This window comes from Muntiacus reevesi, chromosome 18, assembly GCF_963930625.1.
Source record: "Muntiacus reevesi chromosome 18, mMunRee1.1, whole genome shotgun sequence".
NCBI classification, from domain to species: domain Eukaryota; kingdom Metazoa; phylum Chordata; class Mammalia; order Artiodactyla; family Cervidae; genus Muntiacus; species Muntiacus reevesi.
The window spans coordinates 34,026,582-34,040,429 of record NC_089266.1 but is presented as its reverse complement, the minus strand read 5'-3'; the positions used below and the strand labels follow the sequence as shown (position 1 = coordinate 34,040,429).

The window sequence follows — 13,848 nt, the reverse complement described above, 5'->3', positions numbered from 1 at the left end:
CAATAACTTAGTTCACACCATGCAACAAAAAGTACATTCATTAAGATACACAAGCTTTTGTATGTTCTAAATTGAAGGACTTTTTTCCCCCTGCAGAATCCTTAAAACCTGTGGCACTTGAAATATGTTAGCCTTTCTACTGAGAGGTAAATTACAACGATGAAAAAGATTAACAGACCATTTGTGTATTATGAATCATTCCAGCCTTATTCAACAATGACCAAAACTCCTTTCTCATTTTCTCATTTGTTTTCCTGATAAAGCTGTGCTGCCTGATTATTGGCTGGACTATTGGATTCAATTCATCCAGCAGAGACTAAATTGGTGTTAAGATAGAAGGTCGGACTCCACCAATTCTGAAAACACCTAACAGTTGGCATTTTACTTGGATAGTCTTCAGAAAATTCTATTACTAGTTTAAAAGTACCATCTTCTGGTCCAAATATAACTGCATTGCACTGCAAGATGTTTTCAGATGGTGCGCTACTGACACCCACAGGTGAGTCCTCTTACCATCAACTGAAATCCTGCATGAGCCTTCCGTAGGCTGGAGACAATATGCACCTGAGCTGCCCTGAGGTCAGTCTGAACCCTTCATAGCATCTTAAAAGTCCATGAACATTTATGGACTAACTTCCAGTGCTCTGGTAGATTCTCCTGGGGAAATAGAGACAAATCCACGCAGCCCTTACCCTCCCTGGGTGACCTTGGGGAGATAAACAGCCCCATGGGAAGGAATTATCAGTGAAGGGCCTCAGTCGTAGTTCTTAACTGTGGTGCTTCTCCTACACGGTGGGACTTAGTGACACATTTGACCTGCAGCCACTGTGGAGGCGAGAAGTGACTCCAGACCAGGGTGGCCTGACCTGCCAAAGACTTAAGGAGTGGGTCAGATTTGGAGGGGCAGAAAGGAGCAGGGATGCCACCAACCACTGAAGGGAATAATTGGGTGAACGTGAAGCCAATTACGGACGTTATCGCATTTAAGCCCACACAATGCCATGAGGTCAGTACTGGTGTTACCTCCATTTCATTTTGCAAAGATGAGACATAGAGACACACAGCAACTCATTCAAGGTCTCGCCACCAAAAGTGGTAGGTGGAGGCTACCGCTATCTGACTTCCCGTGGTTTCTCTGAAGTGCCACACGTGTGCTTGCCAGGTTCTAGGCATCTCCTGTGTGCTCAGTTAGGCAGTCCTGTCTGGCTCTTTTGTGACCCCATGGACTGTAGCCCGCCATGCTCCTCTGTTCATGGAATTTTCCAGGCAAGAATACATGGGTTGCCATACCCTCCTCCAGGGGCTCGTCCCAACTCAGGGATTGAGCCTGAGTCTCCTGTGTCTTCTGCCTTGCAGGTGGCTTCTTTACCCCGTGAGCCACTGGAGAAGCCCCACCTTTCTTGACTGTTTTTGGCTGCACTGGGTCTTTGTTGCTGCACATGGGCTTTCTCTAGCTGTGGGCAGGGGGCTACTCTCTTGTGGTCCACGTGCTTCTTTGCAGTGGCTTCTCGTTATGGAACAGGGGCTCTAAAGCGCTAGTGTTTCAGCTCAGTAGTTTTGGAGCATATGGGCTTAGTTGCTCCGGGGCACATGGGATCTTGGTTCGTGGACCAGGGATCGAACATAGGTTGGCAGGTGGATTCTTACTGCTGAATCAACAGGGATCCTGCATCTCCTACCCTTAATGTGGGAAAGCTCTCCTTCTCGCCTTTCCCCTCTAATACAGGGCTGGAGACAGATCCGCAGAGAGTGGAAAAGGGGAAGCTTGAAGTTCTGGCTAAAGAGTTAAGGCTCGAGTTTCCTTTTCTCCTTCCTCAACCCTGAAGTCTTGCCCAATAGCAGCTGAGCAGTGGGGCTGCAAGGTTGCCTCACTTCTAGAAGGCTGGCCGCAGCCTTCCTGGCCCAGACCCACTTCCGGTCTTCATGCCTCTTTTGTCACAAGGTGATTCTCACACTTCCTGTTGATTTCCACTTTGTTTCAGCTGCTTCAGCTCTGGCCACTTTGTGCTGCTGTTGATCTGATCTGTGAGGCCTGGGACACAGGACCAGGTATGTTGGGATGGTGGAGATTAGGGGTCAGCTTGGATAAGGTCTGGGTCAGATCAGGGCCAGAGTGGGGGGCTCCTGGTGGACCCTTTCTGTCCATTTTGGGGGAGTCAGAAGCTGGGGTCAGTTTGTGAAGTTGGTTATGTCCCTGTGAGAGGTGGTACCAGGGGTGGCTTCCTGAAACCACATCATTTGACCTCTACCCCCCTAAAATCTCAGCACCTTGATTTGGTTGTGTGTTACCTGAGCTGCCCAGGTAACATTTTTATAGGCTGTAGAGAGAGCTGCTTGAGTTCTGACAGGCTTCTCTGGGATTGACTTTGATACAGCTGGTGTTATGCTGGAAAGTTTGCTGAACTGACCAAGTTGGGGCTTGTGATTAAGTCCTGGCTCCTTGTCTTACTGATGGGCAATTCACTGTCCTCTGAACCTTTCTGGTCTACACAGTTCAAAAATGTCTCTGTTTTGTGGGATGCTGGTGGTGCTTAAGCAGGACGATGATTGTGAAAGTGTTTTGTAAACTGTAAGATGGCATTCTCAGGGTGTGAGGTTACTTTCGTTTTCTAAATGGAACTAGATACCTTATTTTTCCTATAGTGATAACTGGTGAAAATCTAAACAAAGAAAAAGGGAGAATTTTTACATAATTCTAGCCCCAGAGATTATTAGTGACACTGGTATATAAATTTCCACTTAAAAAATTGCAATTTTTTTTTTATTATGGTAAAATACACTGATTCAATGGAAATGAACTTGGGCAAACTCTGGGAGATGGTGAGGGACAGGGAAGTCTGATGTGCTGCAGTCCATGGGGTCACAAAGAGTTGGACACAACTGAGTGACTGAACAATAACAAATATACATAAAATAAAAATTACTGTTTTTAAGCATACAGTTCAGTGGCATTAAATACATTCATGTTGACATGCACCCATCACCAAGATCCATCTCCAGATTTTTCTCCTTCTTCTCCAAGTGAAACTTTACTCATTAAACAGTATCTCCCTAGTCTTCCCCACCCCAGTCTCTGGCAACTACCACTGTACTCTCTCTCGAATGGAACCATACAGTATTTGTCCTTTGATGGCTGGCTTTTTTCACATAGTGTATTGCCTTCAAGGTTCATGCATGTTGTAGCAGGTGTCAGAATTTCCTTCCTTTTTTAAGGCTGAATAATATTGCACTGTCTATAGACACCGCATTTTGTTTATATCATCTGCTGATGGACAGGATTGCTTCCACCTTTTGGTTATTGTAAATAATGCTGCTGTGAATACGAGTGTACAGATATCTACTTGAGTCCTTGCTTTTAATTCTTTTTCGTATATACTCACAAATGGATTTGCTGGATCATATGGTAATTCTGTGTTTACTTTTTTGAGGAACTTTCAGAATGTTTTCCATAGTGGCTGTACCATTTTGGATTCCTACCAGCAATGCACAAGGGTTCCAATTTCTCTACATCCTTACCAACACTTGTTTTCTGGTGGTGGTTTTCCTTCTGCCAGTGGGTGTGGTATCTCATTGTAGTTTTGATTTGTGTTTCCCTGATGATTAGTGATGTAGAGCTCCTTTTCATGTACTTGTTAGCCATCTGTGTACTTCTTTGGAGAAATATCTGTTCAAGTTCTTTGTCCATTTTTAAATGGAGTTGTTTGGTATTTTTGTTATTGAGTTGTAGTAGTAGTTGTAGTAGTTCTTTATATATTCTGGAAATTAACTAGATTTCTAAAACAGTATTTCTTGTGTCAAACTGTATTCACTGTTCTCTAACCACTTTTAAACTTATTTTATTTATTGGCTGTGCTGGGTCTTTGCTGCCTGCGGGCTTTTCTCTAGTTTCGGGAAGTGGGGGCTACTCTTCTTTGTGGTGCTTGGGATTCTCACTGCAGTGGCTTCTCGTTGCAGAGCACGGGCTGTAGGCCATGTGGGCTTCAGTAGCTGTAGTGTGTGGTTTCAATAGTTAGTGGTTACCCGGCTCTAGAGCACAGGCTCAACATTTGTTGTGTGCAGACTTAGCTGCTCTGGAGCATGTGAGATCTTTCCGGATCAGGGATTCAACCTGCGTCTCCTACACTGGCAGGCAGATTCTTTACCACTGAGCCACCAGGGAAGCCCTCTTTTTTTCACTTAGTATCACTTGAGTATCATCTCATGTGAATTTGTAAAATCTTCCTTGTCCTTCCTAACAGCTGTGTAGTATTCCAGTGCTTGAATATACTATGATTTATTAAATGAGTCTCCTAGGTGTTTAGATTGTTTCCAGTTTATTGGCATGATGATAAAACAATGCTGCAGGAAACCTCATTGAACATACATCTTTGCATATTACTTGCATAATACTTTGCATGTTACTTCTATAATTTCCTTAGGATAAATCCTTAACAAGTTGAGTGCTGGGTAAAAGGTTATGCATATATTCACAGTTTTAATTCATTTGTCCAGATTCCTCTAATAAATGTCATACCATTTGTTTTAAATTTCATATCCACTTTTATTAAGGCAGTTACAAAGATTACATTGAAGAATAGCAATTCCTTGCCGTATCTCCCCTCTTCCAAGTTCTCCCTATCACACACAACATTTTCAATTATTTTAGTTGTTTCTATTTCCAAATAAAGTGCCTGTATGACTAGTTTTTTCTGTTTTAGTTATCATCTATTGACTTTGTATTATGAAAGGTAAGGACACAGCACTCTTACCTGATCTACATTATTGCTCCCCCATCTTCCTGATGTGGTTAATCACATATTTGGTGAAATTAACATTGATATAATATCCTTATTTCTCTAAAGATATTTATTAAAGCTCTTTATCTTTCCAGCTTATTTCTGCTCCCAGTATTGTATTCATTACTCCTAAATTTCTTTTGTGTTATTTTGCTATTTCACGTGTGTGTGTGTGTGTGTGTGTGTGTGTGTGTGTGTGTGGCGGGAGTTGGGGCCTTGTTGACTGTTGGACCTCTCTGAGTGATCAAGTGGACAGGCCAAGGTCATGTGGTTCTGTTGAGGAAAATTCTTTGATCTCCTGCCTGGACGGCAGGCTGCTGCCAGCATTCTTGGAGGGTCACTAGGGGAAGGAAGCTGCATTCTCATCATTTGATACACAGCCTTTGAAGAATCCTCCCTCCCTCTATCCACTTCCTTTTGTAGTGTAGTGACAGCCTTGCCCTCTGCTATGCCAAGGGTCCCAGGTCTGTAGCTTATCTGGTTTAATTTCGCCAGAGAAGGCTCCTCCTCCTGCTGGGCCGGTGGAGAGAGCTAAGTGCTTTGGCTGGTCAACTGCCTGGGCTGTGCAGTCCAAGGGATTTTGTAAACACACTGGTGCTTTCAACAGCCCTTCCTGTTTTCGGTCTTACCCCACTCTGCCTTCTGACATAGCTGGTACCTCCAATTCCTGGGCCTCTCTGTGGTTCGCAGGCAGACCCCCGCTTGCTTCCAGTTGGCATTCAGTTTCCAGCCTTCTCTGATACGAGCTGTCAGCTGCCACTCACCAGTCTGCTCTCCCTCTTTCAAGATACTGTTGACATCTTGCCCTCTGTGGTCTCCTCTCCTGTACTCTGTCTTGGTGGGTTTCTGCCTTTTAAAATTTCCGTCCTGCCTTTTTTTGTGGTGTTTCAAGAGGAAGAGGAGATATTTAGATTCAATCCATCATGGTAACTGCTATGATTTATAGCGTTTTTCACTTAGACCAGCAATGTCTGAGAGTGCTGACTTCCTCACACTGTATCAGCACTGGGTATTATCATTTATTTATTTACTTGGCCGTACCTCTGGACTTCAGGATCTTAGTTCCCCAATCAGGGACTGAATCTATGCCTCCTGCAGTGGAAGCCTGTAGTCCTAACCCCTGGACCACCAGGGAATTCCCCTATCATTTGTTTTAAGCTCTAATAATCTGCTAAGCAAATAAACAGTATCTCCCTTGTCATTTTAATTTACATTTTAAAAGTTATTAATGAAACGATAGTCTTCTCACATGTTTATTGACCAGTTGTATTTTTTCAGTGAACTACTTATTTGTGTTCACTGCTCATCTTTCTACTGGAGTAGGATAATTGTTAAATTGCTAGCATATGGCCAGCTCAGCAAAGAGGTTTGTGGTTGATTCCTTATTTTTCTGTATGTACAATCTCAGAATGGAGGCTTCAGAAAACAACAGTTCTTAATGACAATGTCAGCAATTTGAATTTTTTTCTCCTTTGGATTATGAAAGTAATCTGTGTTCACTGTAGAAAATTTGGAAGATATAGATAAACACAAAAAAGAAAATATAAATCACCTAGAGATAGCTACTGGGGCTTCCCAGGTGGCGCCAGTGGTAAAGAGCCCACCTGCCAATGCAGGAGACATAAGAAACAGGTTTGATCTCTGGGTCAGGAAGATCCACTGAAGGAGCGCATGGCAACCCACTCCAGTACTCTTGCCTGGAGCATCCCATGGACAGAGGAGCCTGGCAGGCTACAGTTCACAAGGTCACAAAGAGTTGGACATGATTGAAGCGACTTAGTACACATGCATGCACGCACACACAGAGATAGCTACTAAATACATCTTTCCAGTCTTTTTCCCCCATAGATATATACTTATAAAAATGCAGTCATTTTATTTTGCATTTATGCTGTCGATTTACTAATCATAATTTGTCCTCATATTGTTATACAATGTTCTATGACACAGTCATGGCTAGCCAGTCTTCCACTGTGTACAATCATTTGGTTTAGTCAGTTCCCTTTGGACATTTAGGGTCTTACTGGGTTAAAATTTGCATTAACAAGTTCCTCTTTTGATCATGATGCCACCTAACCTTGTTTTCCACTGACTATCTGCTTAGCAATCTCTTTTTTTGTGGGGAAAGGATGAAGGTAAACTTTAATCCTTTTCTGGTTAAATTATGACTCATTCCAAATTAATGAATACAGACTCATGGAGATTTTCTAGCACTTTTTTTTTTTTTTCCTGTAGGTCAGAGGGACAGATGGTGAAGGATCACCGTAAGATTCTCATTAGATTCCTCTACAGCTTTCAATTAGAAAATGACTAGTGACGAAAGCACCAGGGAGGAGAGATGTATGCAATGATGAGAAAAAAGAAACTGATCAGGCAGGCCTCTGAAAAAAATCATCCAAGAAATAACAGCTTACAAGAGAGACTCTGAAAAACAAGCCTGAGAGTTGGGGATCCAAATTCTGTCCCTGAGTCTGCCCCTAGCTGTGTGCCCTTGGGCAGGTTGCTCAACCTCTCTGGTTTCCTCATTGGCATTCCTCATCTCAGGTTGATTTCTAAGTTCTCTTGTGTCTTTTGAAGTACAGACTTTGCCACACTAGCTGTGTGACCCTGGACAAGTTGCTCAACCTCTCTGGGATGTGGTGTTCTCAGTTCATACGGTTGCTGTGAATGGATATGTGTAACCCACTCATCACAGGGCCTGTCCCAGATGAAGTATCTAATAAACGAAAGCTATTTTTATTGCATGTCAATCATTATGTAAGAGGAGGGCCATTATATCATCCCACACCCTGTGGATGGAAAGGAACTCTGTCTTCTTAAAAGCCATTTCCAAGTCCAATCAGCAGCTGGGACACAAGCCAAGGGGCACAGTACAAAGTCACCACCGGCACAGACCTCCCTTTGTAGCGTATCCTTCCCTGAGACCTGGATGTCGTCCAGATGTAGGTCGAGTAAACACCCTCTGCTCAGCACTGATAAGTAGGATGCATGAATGTTGGTCCACAGGGGAGGCAACAGGAAACCCCACTTTCCAAATATAAAATATCCGTGAGTGTAGCAGAAGGGGAACTGAGTCCTAAATGATATGAATCACCAAGGGAGGGATGCTGTTAAGAAAAAGCTGACATCCTTTCAAGCTGTGATTAATGACCACGGAGACTGGAGGAAGAAGTCGTGGGTGTAGCCTTGCTCTTTGTTGCTGGTGACTTCTTGGACAAATTACCCTCTTCTGTAAAATCAGGAGGCTGGATTTTTGTTCCCCAAAGGACAGTCTGTGTACTACTGGTGGCACGCACAGTGATGTTATATGGTGCACAGATAAACATTTGACATCTTGATAGTCATGTATTAATTTATGAAATAGTAGGGAAAATATGACTAGCCATCAAGTCTAGGATTTCATAGATATTATTTTTTTACATAGATATTATTTTTATAAAGTTCATTATTTATTTTGTATTGGGGTGAAAGTGAAAGTCACTGACTCTTTGCGACCCCATAGATTATACAGTCCATGGAATTCTCCAGGCCAGAATACTGGAGTGGGTAGCAGTTCCCTTCTCCAAGGGATCTTCCCAACCCAGGGATCAAACCCAGGTCTCCCACATTGCAGGTGGATTCTTTACCAGCTGAGCCACCAGGGAAGCCCTAAGTTTGTTTTTTAAAAAGTGGTCTGAGTCAAAGAAAAAGTCAAAGAGGATATGCAGAAATGGTAAATATTGTGAAGGTGGTAAAGTTGGAGCATGAGATGTGGTAGGCAGCATAAAAGCCCCCCAAAGATGTCTAGGTTCTAATCTTCAGAACCTGTGAGTATGTTACCTTTTATGGCAAAAGGACTTTGTGGTAGTGATTAAGTTAAGGATTTAGAAATGAGATGATTCTGTCAAGAAAAGTTCTCCGGGGACTTCACTGGTGATCCAGGGTTAGAAATCCTCCTTGCAATGCAGGGGATGGGGGTTTGACCTCTGGTCGGGAAGCTAAATCCCACATGCCATGGGGCAACTAAACCCTCACCATGACTAGAGAGTCTGTGAGCCGCAGTGGAAAGATCCAGCATGACACCACAAAGATCTGGGTGCCACAATGAAGACCCAACACAGCCAGATAAATAAATAAAAGGTCTCTGATCTTCTGCCTAGAGGGTACAGGCTGGCATTCTGGGAGACCATCAGGGAAGGAAGCTGGGGTCTCATCATTTGACATTCAGCCTTTGAAGAATCCCCTTCCCTCTCTCTCGCTTCCTTTTATATTGGACTAATTTAGCCTGGCTCAGGCATGCCCAGTGGGGCTTCCCAGGTGGCTCAATGGTAAAGAATCTGCCTGCCAGTGCAGGAGATGCACGAGACACAGATGTCATCCCTGGATCGAGAAGATCCCCTGGAGAAGGGAATGGCTACCCACTCCACGATTCTTGCCTGGAGAATCCCATGAACAGAGGAGCCTGGCAGGCTACAGTGTATGGGTTACAAAGAGTCAGACATGACTGAGCATAGTATGCCCAGTGTCCCAGGTCTGGAGCTTCTCTGGTTTAGTTTCCCCAGAGAGTAAACTTCCTCCCCTTCCTCCCCTTCCTCCCACTGGGCTGGATTATCTGGATGGGCCCAATGTAATTAGAAAGGTTCTTGTAAGACGGAGGTGGAAGGAGTCAGAGTAAGGCACTGTGATAACAGAAATAGCTGCTGGAGTGATGCGGCCATAAGCTAAGGAATGCTGTGGCTTCTAGAAGCTGGAAATGGCAAGGAACTGATTCTCCCTGGATCCTCTAGAAGGGACCAGGCCTGCCAACACCTTGATGTTAGCCCCGAAAGTCTCACTTTGGACCTCTGACCTCCAGGACCGTAAAAGAATCAATGTGGGTTGTTTTAAGCATTAAGCTTGTGGTAATTTGTTACAGCAGCTTCAGGAAACAAATACAGCAGACATCAGATGCACTGGAAGGCGGTTTATTCTGCAGGTTCAGCAATTCCCTGGGCACAGCAAAGGGATGTTGGCAGGAATGAGAATGTCCTTGGTCACTGGCCCCCATCCATCTAGGACCGGGCTGACCCTACCATCACATTGGGTAAACTGGCCAAGGAGAGAGAGGGTCTGAGCGCCCCCAGGAGAGTGCTTGGCACCTGGAAGACAGGGTGGGTTCTGACTCACGGGAACTATCACCACTGTCATCTGGTTCAACATTCTACAGATGAAGAAACTGAGGCTCAGAGAAGGGAAGCAGAGTCACCTGTGATGGGGCTGATTTGGCAGAGAAGAACAAACACCTGAATTCCTGAGGTGATGGGAGGGACGAGTCGTAGGTGGGGCGGGGTTGGCTTCTCACACCAGGGTGGGGAGCCTGAGAAGGGGTGGGGCTGCACCTTTGGCTAAGGGTGGAGGGTGGATCTTGCCACCCTTTGATCACCTCCTCTGTGTGTCTGGGGCCTCTTTCACACTGCTTTCTCTAGTATCTTTTTATCAGGGTTTTAATAACCATTTGTCAACATAAGACTTTGGAAAGTTGTTGAAACAGCAAGATGCTTGAAGAAAGGGTTTCCTTGCTCCCTGCTTATCCTGCCCCCAGCACTTTAATTAATGTCACCTCTTCTGCCTGGTCTGCACCCCTCCAAAGGGATGTTCTCTTGCTTTTCATAGAAGAGACACTTCTACAGTGATTAATAGCAAACCTGGGATGTTTTATTTCTGCATTTAAGCATTTATGAATCAAAATTGGCCTCTGTGGTCAGGACTATCCTGAGTAAAGCCTTTTCTTCTAATTTTGAGGAGAAAATATTTTTTCATGTAAAGGCCCCCAAACCCCCTTGTTGTAATTTTCAAAGAGGAGGGATTTCCTTGGAGGTCCAGTGGTTAAGCCTGCACTTTCCAACGCAGGGCATGTAGGTTTGATCCCTGGCTGGGGAGGGAAGATTTTATATGCCTTGAGGCCAGAGGCCAAAAAATAAAAAAGTAAAACAGAGCAATATTGTAACACATTCAACAAAGACTTTAAAGATGGTCCACATAAAAAAAAAAGATCTTTAAAAAAACAAGACAACCCCCCAAACTGGACATCAAGGCCTGTGTTATTATACAGAAATAGATCAAAACTAATGTGAAATTTCCTCTGAGATCCCATGGGGTATGATTTTACCATAATAGGTTGTAATGATAAATGGTCAAGGTATCATTCCCCTATCATTAAACAATGGTCACCAGACAAGCGATTCCTGGAGAAGCAATCTTTACATTCCAGATTAGTTATGGTCGACACCCCAGGTGGTTCTACCAAAGCCCCAAATAGCATTATGCTGTCAGTTAAAGGATGTGCAGAAGATATGACATCGAAAAGATTGGGGGGGGGGGTTCCCTGGTGGCACAGTGGGAAAGAGTCTACCTGTCAATGCAGGGGACACAGGTTCGATCCGTAATCCAGGAAGATTCCACATGCTGGGGAGCAGCTAAGCCCCTGTACCACAACTCCTGAGTCCTTGAGCTCTAGCGCCTGTGCTCTGCAATGAGAAGCCACAGCAATGAGAAGCCTGTGCACCACAACGAAGAGTAATAACCCCTGCTCACTGAAACTAGAGAAGAGCCCACGTGCAGTAATGAAGACCCAGGGCAGGCAAAAAGAAAAAAAAGTTTCCTTAAAAAAAAAGATAAACTGTAGGATGGAAGCTTTACACCTGTGGAATCAACACATACATGTTTACAGAAGAGAATAACATCAGACTGGGCTAACTAGGGAGTCAGAGCGGAAGGACTTTTATTTTTGGCTGCACCACATGGCTTGTGGGATCTTCGTTCTCCGACCAGGGATCAAACTTGTGCCCACAGCAGAGGAAGAGTGGAGTCTTAACCACTGGACCACCAGGGAATTCCTAATTGTTCATTTTTTATTAGAGGAGTCTTTAAAGTTGAGAGTTCTAAATGATAAAAGTGCTCTGATGAAAGAAAAAAAAAAAACAGAGAAAGCAGAAGAGAGCAATGAAAATAACTTATTCACTGCAAGTTTTTTATTCTTCAACAAATGCTAAGAACCTACCACATGCCAGGTGCTGTCTTAAATGCCATCCTAAATATAAAATATTGAAAAGCTCTGACTCCTTTTTTCTTCCTCAGTACTCATCACTGCCTGACATGCTAATGTTTTTTAATTTTTGGTTTCCATTCTTTCTCTTCCTTAAGCTTGTTTTGTTGCCTGCTGTATCTCTGGGGGCTAGAACAGTGCCACACACTCAATTATATTCATTTAATGGTTGAATTAATGTCTTTTATTCCTGGTAACTTTGACTCATTGGTTTACTGGTCACGGGAATTTGGCTGAAATTGCCTGATGACAATCAGCTCAGGTTGCTGGTGAGAAACTCCATTTTTCTTCTTAGCCCCGTCATTCCATTAGAATGGTTTGGGAGTAGGCAAAACTGGTGCCACCTTGTCTGTGCAAAGGTGTATGAGCAGATATTGCTTCTGTCTGGGGATAGTCACACTGTTTATGTAGGTGTGATGTTAACAGCCCTTGGCGTTGCCAGGTGTTAACCCAATTAGCAATTATCAGTGTTGTGCTAGGCTGTTCCGTGGAGGCGGCTATCACTCTGGGGTGTGGGTAGGGACCATGAAGGGGCTGGAGTTGGGGACGGGGCTGACAGTGAAGACCAGAGCTCAGAGGAGTGTAGGCTCTGAAGCCAGGAAGCTCAGGAGGCTACAGACAGTTCTGGAACGGAAGGAATCTGCTATTCAGGTAGGCTTCTGGGGAAGAAATGGGGCAGCCCCAAGAAATTCATGGGCACAGCAGGATCTCAGGTTCCATCAACAGGGGAAAGAGACTCTGGCAACATCAGTTTGTCCCCCTGGATGAGGACAAGGGTGGCTTTCCTTCCAGCTACTAGTACCTTGGCAGCACCTTGGCAGGAAGGCCTTTTGCTGGCTCAATCTAAATTGTCCTCATTTTTCACACCTGCAAGAGCCCTTTTCAAGGCCCTCAGAGGCGGGACCCTACCTTCCCCCTGCCCTGCCCCAGCTAGGGGCAGAAGCAGGCTGCATTTTCAGACACACCACGGAAGGGAAAGAACAGCAAGGAGGTTTGGAACCTAAACCCCTCATAGCAAATTCTCAGCATACCCATGTCCTACCTTTCTGTTGACTTAACAGCCAAATTCTGATGGAAACACTGACTGGGAGCCTGAGTTGCTTTGGATAACTGGTGAGCTCCGTTTGCTCAAGATGCTACCGAAGATGCAATAAAAGTAACAAATGGAATTTTCTTTTCCCTTTGGCACAGGGATACCCTAGGCTGAACTGTTGATGGCTGGCTGGGTCAAGGGTTAGGGACCCACCAGAAGTGGGAATTCAAAAAAGTTATTTAAAAAAATATTTATATATTTGGCTGCATCAGGTCTTTTGTGGCATTCGAACTCAGTTGTGACATGTGGGATCTAGTTCCTTGACCAGGGATCAAACCCAGGCCCCCTGCATTGGGAACAGAGAGTCTTATCCACTGGACGACTAGGGAGGTCCCTAAAAAAATATTTTATTGAAGTATAGTTGATTGACAATGTTGTATTAATTTCTGCAGTACAGAAAAGTGATTCAGTTATTTCTGTCTATATATATACATATATATATATATAATACATACATTCTGTTTCATAGTCTTTATGAAACCATTATGGCTTATCACAGGATATTGGGTATAGTTTTCTGTGTTATACAATAGGACTTTGTTGTTTATCTGTTCTGTATATATATGCAATTTGCATCTGCTAATCCCAAACTCCTGCCCCCACCTTTCCTCCCCCTTGACAACCACAAGTCTATTCTATACATTTGTGAGTTTGTTTCTGTTTTGCAGATAAATTCATTTGTGTCATATTTCAAATTCCAGATATAAATGATATGATATGTCTCTTTCTTCATTTAGTATGATAATCTCTAGGTCTGTCCATGTTGCTGCAAATGGCATTATTTCATTCTTTTTTATGGCTGAGTAATATTCCATTGTATGTGTGCCTGCATAAATCTATATCTAGATATCTCTATATATCTAGATTATATCTAGATATCTATCTCTACATATCTAGATATCTAGATATCTATATAC

General features: G+C 43.7%; 1 protein-coding gene and 1 pseudogene across 1 annotated transcript in view; one reads left to right on the top strand and one right to left on the bottom strand.

Annotated features, from left to right (window-relative positions):
* Positions 1–206: 206 nt before the first annotated feature.
* LOC136150155 (ubiquitin-conjugating enzyme E2 B pseudogene) lies at positions 207–2,309 on the bottom strand (annotated as a pseudogene).
* Positions 1,953–13,848, top strand: part of NDEL1 (nudE neurodevelopment protein 1 like 1) — a 45,987-nt gene continuing 34,091 nt past the window's right edge. Inside the window, exon 1 of the mRNA XM_065908737.1 lies at positions 1,953–2,049. The gene's annotated coding sequence lies outside the window, so the exon portion shown is untranslated. The remainder of the gene's footprint in view (positions 2,050–13,848) is intronic.